Source organism: Triticum urartu, chromosome 6A, assembly GCF_056163025.1.
Source record: "Triticum urartu cultivar PI428250 chromosome 6A, HENAU_Tu73, whole genome shotgun sequence".
In the NCBI taxonomy this organism is placed as follows: Eukaryota; Viridiplantae; Streptophyta; class Magnoliopsida; order Poales; family Poaceae; genus Triticum; species Triticum urartu.
The window spans coordinates 585136654-585148978 of NC_141878.1; positions in this window are offsets into that span (position 1 = coordinate 585136654).

Consider the following 12325-nt stretch of genomic DNA (forward strand, 5'->3'; position numbering starts at 1 on the left):
CGGGTCAGCGCGAAGGCGGCCGAGGCGAGGCGAAGCCGGCCTACGGGAGCCGGTCGAGCGGGCGAGAGCTGGCAGGCGCAGGAAGAGGCCAGGCTCGGGGGCGGTCCGGAGCGGCGACGAGGCGGACGGGCAGCCGGTCGAGGTAGGTCCGTGCAGGCGATCTTGGGTGTCTTGGCGGTCAAAGCAGGGGAGCCAACCCGCGTCGGGGCACACCTGGATGTGCGGGGGAGGCGGCGCGGAGTGGAGCGGGAGAGCGCCCCGGGCGCAGCCGGCGCGGGCGTGCTCGCGAGAGGAGCCAACGCAGTGAGCGGGAGGCCAGAGCCGGCGGGCGGAGGAGCCACCCGGTGTTGGTGTGGACGAGGCACGCCATGGACTGCAGCAGCAGCATGATGAGGCGAAGATGGTGAGGAGTTGCGAGAGGACGGAGCCGTAGCGGCGCGTGGAGCAGCATGGAGGGAGCTGAGGGCGGACGCCATGGCCGTGATGGAGCTCGCGAAGGCAGAGCCGCTGGCCGGAGAGAGCCTCTGCATGGCTAGTGTCCGGGCAGCGTCTTACACTTGCATCTGGAAAATGCATCCGGCAAATGTACAGGCAGATTATGGGCATTATCTGACTAGTGTACGACGTAGTGTATGGCTAATGATGGTTAGTATCTGGGTAGTGGTATAGCTAATGGTTTGACCATTGTTGACTAGCATCTAGCTAGTTCGCAAAGATGACATGTGGAGAAGCTAATGCGCGTTCCGGCTAGAGCAAGGCGTAGCACGGAGAGGAGCAAACGCGAGCGGCGCGTGGGTGGCCACGGCCGACCGAAACGAGGCCCCGCGTGCGGCACGCGCGAGGACGGACGGTCAGCGTTGCGGTGGTGGTGATGACGAAGGCGGCGAGGCCGACGACGAGGATGCGCCGCCCCTCGCGGCCATTCCGGGGGCGTGTCGATGTCGAGCCCCAGACCGCTATCGGAGAGACGGCGCGACGGCGCGGTGGTGAAGACGAAGAGGACGACGGCGAGGACGCGCCACCCCTCGCGGCCGCTCCGGGGGCGGGTCGATGTCGAGCCCCCGAGCGCTACCGGAGAGACGGCGAAACCAGCAGCAGCGTGGTAGCATAGTAGTAGTACCGCCCCACGGTGGGCGCCAACTATCGTGGTATTCTCACGGGGGGCTTGCGAGTCTACAGATGCCACAAGGGCTTAGTGTGTGGGTAAGACTGCTGCTGATAGGACCGGGAGCGGGTATGCGAGTAGCACGCGGTGATTTACCCAGCTTCGGAGCTCTCCGGGGAGATAATACTCCTACTGCTGTATGTCTGAGTGTATCTATCTGGGGTGTACATCGGGAAATACAAAGTGCTCCTGGAGCTGTATCTGGGATCAGTGCCAAGTACATCTGATCTGGTATATGCCTATGTGAGGCATGCTAGTGGCCGGCCATGCTCATGGCCGTGAGTATATGAGTGCTCATGCGTGAGTGTGTGTGAGTCCATCCCCTGATGGATGGATGGAGCTAGCTTTTATAGTGTGAGGTAGGCATGGGTGGTGGTAGCGTTGGTTGTAAGCTACCTTGGGTAGCTTACAAACCAAGCTATGTAGTGCCATGGCCTAGGCATGGTGCATGTCATGCTTGTCCCCTAGGGTACTTTATAAATCAGTATCCAGGGGACACGGTACACTGTAGATGACATCGCGGTATGGTTGTCTTGTCCGCGGTATGGCCGTCTCGTCGGGGTCTTGTCGGTGTCAGGTCGGGCTGCAGTCGGCAGCCGGCTGGTTGGCGCAGTCGGCAGCCGGCTGGCTGGCGCAGTCGGACTGAGGGGCTTTGCTAGCCCCGATGTCTTGAAATATCATCTTGCCGTCCTCGGGGTACCCATGGTCAATTACTCCGACAGAGTGGGTCCTTGATAGTGGATGTACAAACCACATGACTGGTGACAAGAATCTATTGATGGATGCTCCATTATCACCGTCGCATCTGAAGCATATCATCTTTGCTGACAAAGGCAAAAGTCAGGTATTGGGTCTAGGTAAGGTTGCGATTACAAAGGATCGACACATGGACAAAGTCATGCTTGTTGAGTCCTTAGGATACAACCTTATGTCTGTCTCAATGCTTTGTGATCTTGATATGGTTGTTGTCTTTGGCAAGTACCATTGTGTTGTGATTATGGAAGCTGACAATTCCAAAGTCTTCAAAGGCTTTAGGAGAGGAGACCGGTATATTGTTGATTTCTCTACAGGACCACAACCAGCCGTGTGCTTACTTGCAAAAGCTTCAGAAGGCTGGCTCTGGCATCGACGACTTGGTCATGCAGGCATGAGGAATTTGCACACGCTTGCGAAGAAAAAGCATGTCATTGGCATCGAGAATGTCAAATTCCTCAAGGATCACCTATGCGGAGCCTGTGAAGCTGGGAAGATGACCAAGGCCAAGCATCCAGCAAAGACTATCATGACCACCACTCGCCCATTTGAATTGCTTCACATGGATCTCTTTGGTCCTAATCATTATTCTTATATCTCAAATGAAGCATCTCAATATGGTTTTGTTATTGTTGATGATTATTCTCGTTACACATGGGTATACCTTGTTACTTACAAACATGAAGTGCAGGAAGTCTTCAAACGATTTTCCTCGAGGGCTTCAACCAACTTTGGTGTGAAGATCAAGCACATCAGAAGTGACAATGGCACTGAGTTCAAGAATTCTGGTCTCGATGACTATCTTGATGAACTTGGTATTACTCATGAGTTATCTGATCCTTACACTCCTCAGCAGAACGGCGTCGTGGAGCGCAAGAACAGGACTCTTGCTGAGATGGCTCGCACTATGCTTGATGAATACAAAACGCCTCGTCGTTTCTGGACTGAGGCAATTGATACCGCGTGCCACATCATCAACAGAGTATATCTTCACAAATTCTTCAAAAAGACTGCCTATGAACTCCTCACTGATAAGAAACTCAATGTAAGTTATTTCAAAGTCTTCGGTGCTAAATGTTGGATTAGAGATCCTCATCACAACTCAAAATTTGCACCGAAAGCACATGAAGGTTTTATGCTTGGTTACAGAAAGGACTCGCACACCTACAGAGTCTTCAACAACGTTCTTCACAAAGTTGTTGAAACTGTAGATGTGCGGTTCGATGAAACTAATGGCACGCAAAGAGAGCACCTACCTACTGTGATAGATGAACCAGCACCTGAGGAAACTATCAAGTTCAAGGCTACTGAGGATGTCATTCCTACTGAAGAATATGCTGAAGAATTCATTCCAGAACATGAAGAACATCGAGCTAATGCACCTGAAGAAAATGGTGCTGAAGAAAACGCTGATCAAACTCTTCAATGACAACCAGCTCATCCTCGCATTGCAAAAGAAGTGCAAGTTGAAAAGATCATCAATGACATCAAAGCGCTAGGTCCTCTCACACGCTCAAAAGCTTCACATTTGTCTAACTTTTGTGGGCAGTATGCTTTTGTCTCTATTACAGAGCCCACTAAGGTAGATGAAGCATTTCTGGAGCCTGAGTGGATTCAGTCCATGCAAGAAGAATTACATCAGTTCGAGCTCAACAATGTCTGGGAACTGGTCAAACATCCAGATCCTCGCAAGCACAATATCATCGGCACAAAGTGGATCTACCGCAACCAGCAAGATGAAAATGGCCTTGTTGTGAGGAATAAGGCACGGCTTGTAGCTCAAGGCTACACACAGGTTGAAGGAATTAATTTCGATGAAACTTTTGCACCTGTTGCTAGACTTGAGGCTATTCGCATATTACTTGCTTATGCTAACCATCATGATATCACTCTATATCGAATGGATGTGAAAAGTGCATTCCTCAATGGTAAGCTTGAAGAAGAAGTATATGTTGCTCAACCCCCAGGTTTTGAAGATCCAAAGAATCCTGACAAAGTCTTCAGACTCAACAAGGCCCTCTATGGCCTCAAGCAGGCCCCACGGGCTTAGTATGATACTTTGAAGGAACTCTTCATGAAGAAAGGCTTCAAACCCGGTTCACTCGACCCTACTCTTTTCACTAAATCTTATGATGGTGAACTGTTTGTGTGCCAAGTATATGTTGATGATATTATCTTTGGCTGTACTGACCAACGTTATAGTGATGAATTTGCCTATATGATGAGTGAAGAATATCAAATGTCTAGTATGGGAGAGTTGAAATTTTTCTTAGGTCTTCAAATTTGTCAACAACACAATGGCATATTCATATCTCAGGAGAAATACCTCAAGGATGTACTGAGGAAGTTCAGCATGCAAGATTGCAAAGGCGTCAAAATTCCTATGCCCACAAATGGCCATCTGTGCACTGATGAAAATGGTATTGACTTCGATCATAAGGTATACCACTCCATGATAGGTTCCTTATTATACTTATGAGCATCTAGGCTAGATATAATGCTTAGTGTTTGCATGTGTGCCCGATTTCAAGCTGCACCGAAGGAATCACACCATAAGGCTGTGAAGCATATTCTTCGATATCTAGCTCACACACCAACACTTGGATTATGGTACCCCAAGGGCTCGGCTTTTGATCTTGTTGGATATTCTGACTCTGACTATGCTGGTGATCATGTGGATCGCAAGTCAACATCTGGTACATGTCATTTCCTCGGACGATCTTTGGTCTGTTGGTCCTCGAAGAAACAGAACTGTGTATCACTATCTACTGCTGAAGCTGAGTACATTGCCGCTGGTTCTTGCTGTGCCCAATTGCTATGGATGAAGCAAACTCTCAAGGACTACAACGTCAACATGAAGAATGTGCCTCTCTTATGTGACAATGAGAGTGCCATCAAGATTGCTCACAACCCAGTTCAGCACTCGAAGACAAAGCACATTCAGATTCGTCATCATTTTTTTCGTGATCATGTGTTGAAGGGCGACATTTCTATTGAGCATGTGAAGACTGAAGAACAGCTAGCCGATATCTTCACAAAGCCCTTGGATGAGAAGAGATTTAGCAAGTTGCGGTGTGAGCTAAATATCCTAGAATCTTCGAATGTTCTTTGAAAAGGACACTCATCCTGACACTTCTGCAAAATTGATGACTTAGATGTGCAACATATGAAGAAACGTTTTACTTCAATCAATGAAGAATAACACTCTTAGTGTGAAGAATTTGATTCTCAGAACCCTACGATAATTGTACGCGGTGTCTGAAATCATCATTCTTATACGGTGGGTCACGCCACCACCAAAAGTTGAAATTCCTCAAATTATTCATATTCTTCAACTTTGCATAGTCTTCACTGGTTCCGTTGTTTTTCTTCATTGGCTATATATATGAGTTTATGTCCTCTACAGCATTCACTTATTGCTATTTCTTCAAGTTGGTTTTCTGCTAAGTGAATGTGATCGGACCCTTCCCCTCTATGCTATACTCAACCCAATCTGTTCACAAATTCTTCATGTGCGTTCTATTTGAAACTCGTTCAAAATCTTCACTGTGTCCTTGTTAGCTGAAGAAATTGAGAACGAAACTTTAAAACTAATCTTATCCAAATTTTCGGTTTTGCCGCTCAAATCGTTCTGCATCCCACGATAAATTTTTTAATTCACCCATGATCTTACACGATCACCACTACACAGTACGTGGGTGACACATGTCGTGCGAAGGAAAAGGGTCAGGGGCATGTTCGTCCCAAATCTTCGGGCGAACAGTTTTTCACTGCTACTATAAATACCCCCTCATCCCTTCCTCACTTCCTTTACTCCGCTCGATCTCTCTCTCCCACTCGAGCTTCCCAAACCCTAGCACCGTCGCTACTCCATCGTCGCCGGTGAGGAAGAGCTTCACTGCCTCGACCTCGTCGTCGTCGTACTCGCGCCGACCGCGGAAATCTTCACCTCCGCCGCCACCGTAGACGTCTTCCTCCGCCAAGTTAGGGCGTGGAAGATCTACACCGACGAACTCCACTGTTTCACCTCACTGTTCATCGTGTTCTTCATTCAGGGTACACATGTCAGCTGTTGAATCACTAGGTTCTCATCAACTTTACTCATTTGTAGCGTTCCTCGAAGAAAAGTTACATACTTCTTCAGAGAATTCGATTGTTCAAACTTCCGGGCGGGACCCTTTTTCAGAAAAGTTACATACTTCCGGGCGGGACCCTTTTTTCGAAGATTATAACCCATATGACTCTGCTCGCATTAGGAAGAGGCGTTTCTGGACTGCTAGTCAAGCCAATTTCTATTCCTCAGTGTTGTTCAACAAGGAGAAGATTTTCTACCATGAGCATATTCCTCACATGGATATGGAATCTCTACCGTGCTTCGCAGCAGTCCTCAGTGTTCTTCACGATGCTGGACTGCTCAATTTTTGCTCTGACATCTGCGATTGGAATGAAGAACTGATTCTTCAATTCTATGCAACGCTGCACATCACCGGAAATGCTGAAGATGTGAATTCATGGGTGCTAGACTGGATGTCTGAAAACACTCACTACACTGCACCAGCCTCTGAATTGCTTCGTGCTCTACCACTCAGTCCTCCCCTTGAAGAAGCTCGCTGCATCTACAGTGAACCTGAGCTCACACATCATTACATGCAAGTGCTGATGAAGCCTTTGAAACCAGGTCAGGCACCACGAACAAAATTCCTCGTGAAGGAATTGCTGTACGTGCCCAGAACTGTCTATCGTATTCTTACGAGGACAATCAGTCCCATCAAAGGCCACGACTCATCTGATGAGGAAATTGTTGGCATCATGAAGAATCTGGTATTCAACATCGTTCATGGCATTCCTGTCAATTATCACGATTTCTTCATGAGGACTATGGCAAATGTTGCACTGTCTCTGTTTGAGCTGAAGCCTTATGCACCTTGGATTATGAGATTCCTCGGGGCAAGGTCTTCACTCAACTACAAAGCTGATTTCCAGAATCACCTCAGCTACTTGCCCCCAATTGAAGTTCTCAAGTAGACATATTCCTCAGTTGATGGAAAGGGCAAGGCACCAGCTGTAATTGATGAAGGCATTCGTCCATTGGATGGTCAGTTTCGCAAAGCTGCATCTTATTCCACCAATGATGACTCCGCCACACATGACTCTGCCAATGCTCCCAAGTCCACTCCTCAAGCCACTGCTCCGCGCGTGATGACAGACCGTGAACTTCTGTTTAGTCTTCACCAGAAGGTGGATCGAAATCACAAATGGGTTAAGCGTCAGTTTGGTTCACTTCTTCACAACATGACTGCCACACACAATGCAGTGAAGAAAAACCACTACTACGTCCATCAAGTCTTCGGTCGCACCTGGGCAATCCTGTCACATCTGTAGGGTGAAGAAGATCTGAAGAACATGGGTCTTAATGAAGATTTTGACTGGTCTGCACCTCCACCGAAGAAATTCAAGAAGCTAAAGGTTCCTTCTCTGGTGACCAGCTCATATTCTTCATCGCGCGACACTGATGAACATGAATATTTAGACGACACTGCGGCAGGCCCTACATCAACCAACGACCCCAACAACGTTGGCGCTCCTTCATTAACTTGATTATCTTCAGGGGCGTTAGTCCTCAGTTTCGATCCTTTTGGTCATTTGATGACAAAGGGGGAGAAATTTGAGTTAGTCTTCAAGCGGGTCTATTTTATCGCCCATATACAACTTTTTTTTGCTAAGTTACAACTCTCGTTTTTTTTGAAACTTTATTGGATCGAGTTGTAATCTTAAACCCGAAGGTGCTCTGATACTTTTGATGCACTATGCTCTGATACTCTTTTCTGCATGCTTATTCCTCGATTAATATTATTGCACGCATGCTGAATTTCATCAGGCACCATATTTCATCATGCATTTCAAATTCTTCATATTATATGTTAAATGCGTGTATGAATTACAAGATATAGGGGGAGATCTCCATGATTCAACTCTTCAAGTGTGCATTGCTTCAAAAGCAAATTCCTCACTATGCACATCTACAGGGGGAGTTCTTCTATATCTTGCAATCAAATTCCTCAATATTAGTATTTACACTTCATATGTTTATCCCCGTTGAAAACTTAACCTATATTGTCATCAATCAACAAAAAGGGGGAGATTGTAAGTGCATCTAGTGCCCCTTAGTGATTTTGGTGTATTGAAGACTTATAGGTTAAGGGACTAATGCGTGTGTGAGTGTACACAGGTTTATAAGTCTATGAGGAGTTTGATATTTACAGGAAAAGTCGACCCCTAAAAATGAATATCTTCGACTGAAGATTTTGGTATTTCTGAAGACTTTCATGAAGACTTTGAAAGTGAAGAAATTGGTGTGTCCGTGAAGACTTGATATCCATGCGAGGAATATGAAGCTTGAAGACTTTCATTTTCATAGTTTTGTTTTTCTCTTTCTTGAGTCATAGGAAACACCGTACTGTTAAAGGGGGTCGAGGAAACACTAAGGAAAAATTTCCATGTGATGCTCAACTCAAAATCCTACACCTACCAATCCCTTCGAGTGAAGCCATTGGAAATCTCATACAGTTCAGTCAATTTCTTCAGTGACAGAGACGAAGTTCTTCTGGTCTCTGAGGAATTTTTCCTGACTGAGGAGTTAGGAATTCGCCAATGCGGATTGCCTACACAATGAGGAACATGATAGCCCTGAGGATTTTGCTACTCAAAATTCCGACCGTTGCTGTGCTATGCGCCAGCTGTTCCAAAATATCTATCCACCTAACGGTCATATCATTGAAGGGATTTATGTCTTATCATGTTGGGCTACTCCCTAGGCTATAAATAGCCGCCCCCTACAACCACTAGCTATTGGCTGCTCCGAGAGAAACTGCCACTTGTCATTTGAGAGCAACCCATCCTCCGAGGACTTTGAGCGAAAATCATCAAGTGAGGAAAAACCCAAAACCCAAACACCTACAAACCCCAAGTGATTGAGCATCACTAAAGAGATTGATCCTGAGTGGATCCGATGCTTGTTACCTTTGAAGACTGTGCTTCTTCCAGACGGTTAGGCGTCATGGTCTAGAGCATCCAAGAGGAATTGTGGATCGCCGGGTGACCAAGTTTGTGAAGATTTGAAAGTCGCCTGAAGACTTACCACGAGTGATTGGACGAGGTCTGTGTGACCTTAGTTCAAGGAGAATACGGTGAGGACTGGTTGTCTTGGACTAAGTGTCCATGACTGGGTGTCCGGGACTGTGTGTCATCGAGTTTAAATACTCAGCCGCTCCAACCAGACGTACAACTGAGACAACAGTTGGAACTGTTCTACCAAATCAGTGTCTTCACCGAGCTTACTGGTTCTATTTCCTCAACTCTTTTCATTTCCTCATAACTGTGTTGTATGTTGTTTATATCTGTGTTAGAAGACCTTGACTGAAGACTTTCTCAATTTCCTCAGTTCAATTTCTTCAGTCTGTTTGTCTTCATCCTGTGTTATCCTGTGATTACGCTTCCTGTACTCTGTGCCTGTCTTTATTTCATCATGATGACTATGCTTGTATTCTGTTATGTTTACCTTTGAGTACTTATTCCACTGCTAGTAGTTCTTCACTAAGGAATTTCCTCACCAGCAAATTCCTCAGTGAAGAATTTCATAAAAATCGCCTATTCACCCCCCCTCTAGTCGATATAACGCACTTTCACTTTTTTTATTGGGACAATTCTCTATTGAATGATGATCATCACACTTTTATTTATTTACAACTCAATGATTACAACTCATTTCTAAAACAAAGTATGACTCTATATGGATGCCTCCGGCGGTGTACCGGGATATGCAATGAATCAAGAGTGACAAGTATGAAGAAATTATGAACGGTGGCTTTGCCACAAATACTATGTCAACTACATGATCATGCTAAGCAATATGACAATGATGAATGTGTCATGATGAACTAGGTGGTGGAAAGTTGCATGGCAATATATCTCGGAGTGGCTATGGAAATGTCATAATAGGTAGGTATGGTGGCTGTTTTGAGGAAGGTATATGGTAGGTGTACGATACCGGCGAAAGGTGCGCGGTATTAGAGAGGCTAGCAAAGATGGAAGGGTGAGAGTGCGTATAATGCATGGACTCAACATTAGTCATAAAGAACTCATATACTTATTGCAAAAATCTAGAAGTTATCAAAGCAAAGTATTACGCGCATGCTCCTAGGGGGATAGATTGGTAGGAAAAGACCATCGCTCGTCCCCGACCGCCACTCATAAGGAAGACAATCAATAAATAAATCATGCTCCGACTTCGTTACATAACGGTTCACCATACGTGCATTCTACAGGAACCACAAACCTTAACACAAGTATTCTTTAAATTCACAACTACTCAACTAGCATGACTTTAATATTATCACCTCCATATCTCAAAACAATTATCATGCTTCAATCTTTTCTTAGTATTCAACACACTCAAAAGAAAGTTTCACAAATCTTAAATACCAAGCATATTATTATTAAGCAAATTACCATGCTATTAAGAGACTCTCAAAATAATTTAAGTGAAGCATGAGAGATCAATAGTTTCTTTAAAATAAATCCACCACCGTGCTCTAAAAGATCTAAGTGAAGCACATAGAGCAAAATTATAACACTCAAAAGATATAAGTGAAGCACATAGAGCAAAATTATCTAGCTCAAAAGATATAAGTGAAGCACATAGAGCAAAACTACTTAGCTCAAAAGATATAAGTGAAGCACATAGAGCAAAATTATCTAGCTCAAAAGATATAAGTGAAGCACATAGAGTATTCTATCAAATTTTAATTCATATATGGCTCTATCAAAAGGTGTGTACAGCAAGGATGATTGTGGCATACTAAGACACAAAGACACAAATAATACAAGACGCTCCAAGCAAAACACATATCATGTTGGTGAATAAAAATATAGCTCCAAGTAAATTACCGATGGAAGTGGACAAAAGAGGGGATGCCTTCCGGGGCATCCCCAAGCTTTGACTTTTTGGTGTCCTTGGATTATCTTGGGGGTGCCATGGGAATCCCCAAGATTAGGCTCTTGCCACTCCTTGTTCCATGATCCATCAAAAGAATTCACCCAAAATTTGAAAACTTCACAACACAAAACTCAAAATAGAAAACTCGTGAGCTCCGTTAGCGAAAGAAAACAAAAGACCACTTCAAGGTACTGTAATGAACTCATTCTTTATTTATATTTGTGTTAAACCTACTGTATTCCAACTTCCCTATGGATTATAAACTATTTTACTAGCCATAGATTCATCAAAATAAGCAAACAACACACGAAAAACAGAATCTGTCAAAAACAGAACAGTCTGTAGTAACCTGTATCTAGCGCAAGATATGGAACCCCAAAAATTCTAAAATAAATTGCTGGACGTGAGGAATTTATCTATTAATCATATGCAAAACGAATTAACTAAATAGAACTCTTCAAATAAAAATAACAGCAGTTCTCGTGAGCGCTAAAGTTTTCTGTTTTTTACAGCAAGTTCAACAAGACTTTCCCCAAGTCTTCCCAACGGTTCTACTTGGCACAAACACTAATTAAACACAAAAAACACAACCAAAACAGAGGCTAAATAATTTATTTATTAAATAACAGTAAGGGAAAATATTGGGTTGTCTCCCAACAAGCGCTTTTCTTTAAAGCCTTATAGCTAGGCATACGATTTTAACGATGCTCACAAGAAAGACAAGAATTGAAGCACAAAGAGAGCATCATAAAACATGTGACAATCACATCTAAGTCTAACATATTTCCTATGCATAGGCATCTTATAGGCAAACAAATTATCAAGGCAAGCAAAAAGTAGCATATGCAAGGAAGCGGAAAGAAACAATAGCAATCTCAACATAATGAGAGGTAATTTAGTAACATGAACATTTCTACAACCATATTTTCCTCTCTCATAGTAATTACATGTAGGATCATAAGAAAATTCAATAATATAGCTATCACATAAAATATTCTCAACATGATCCACATGCATGCAAAGTTGGCACTTTTCCGAAATAGTGGGATTAACACTAACTAAAGTCATGACCTTTCCAAACAGACTTTTATCAAAAACTTCATAAAATTGAACATTCTCCAAATACATGGGATCTAAAGTTGACATTCTTCCAAACCCACTTTCAATATTATTGCAAATGTTATAATCAATCTCATATTCATCATGGGGCTTAAATAAATTTTCAATATCATAAGAAGAATCACCCCAATCATGATCATTACAACAAGTAGTAGACATAGCAAAACTAGCATCCCCAAGCTTAGGGTTTTGCATATTATTAGCACAATTGACATTAATAGAATTTATAATAACATCATTGCAATCATGCTTCTTATTCAAAGATCTATCGTGAATCACTTCATAAAATACTT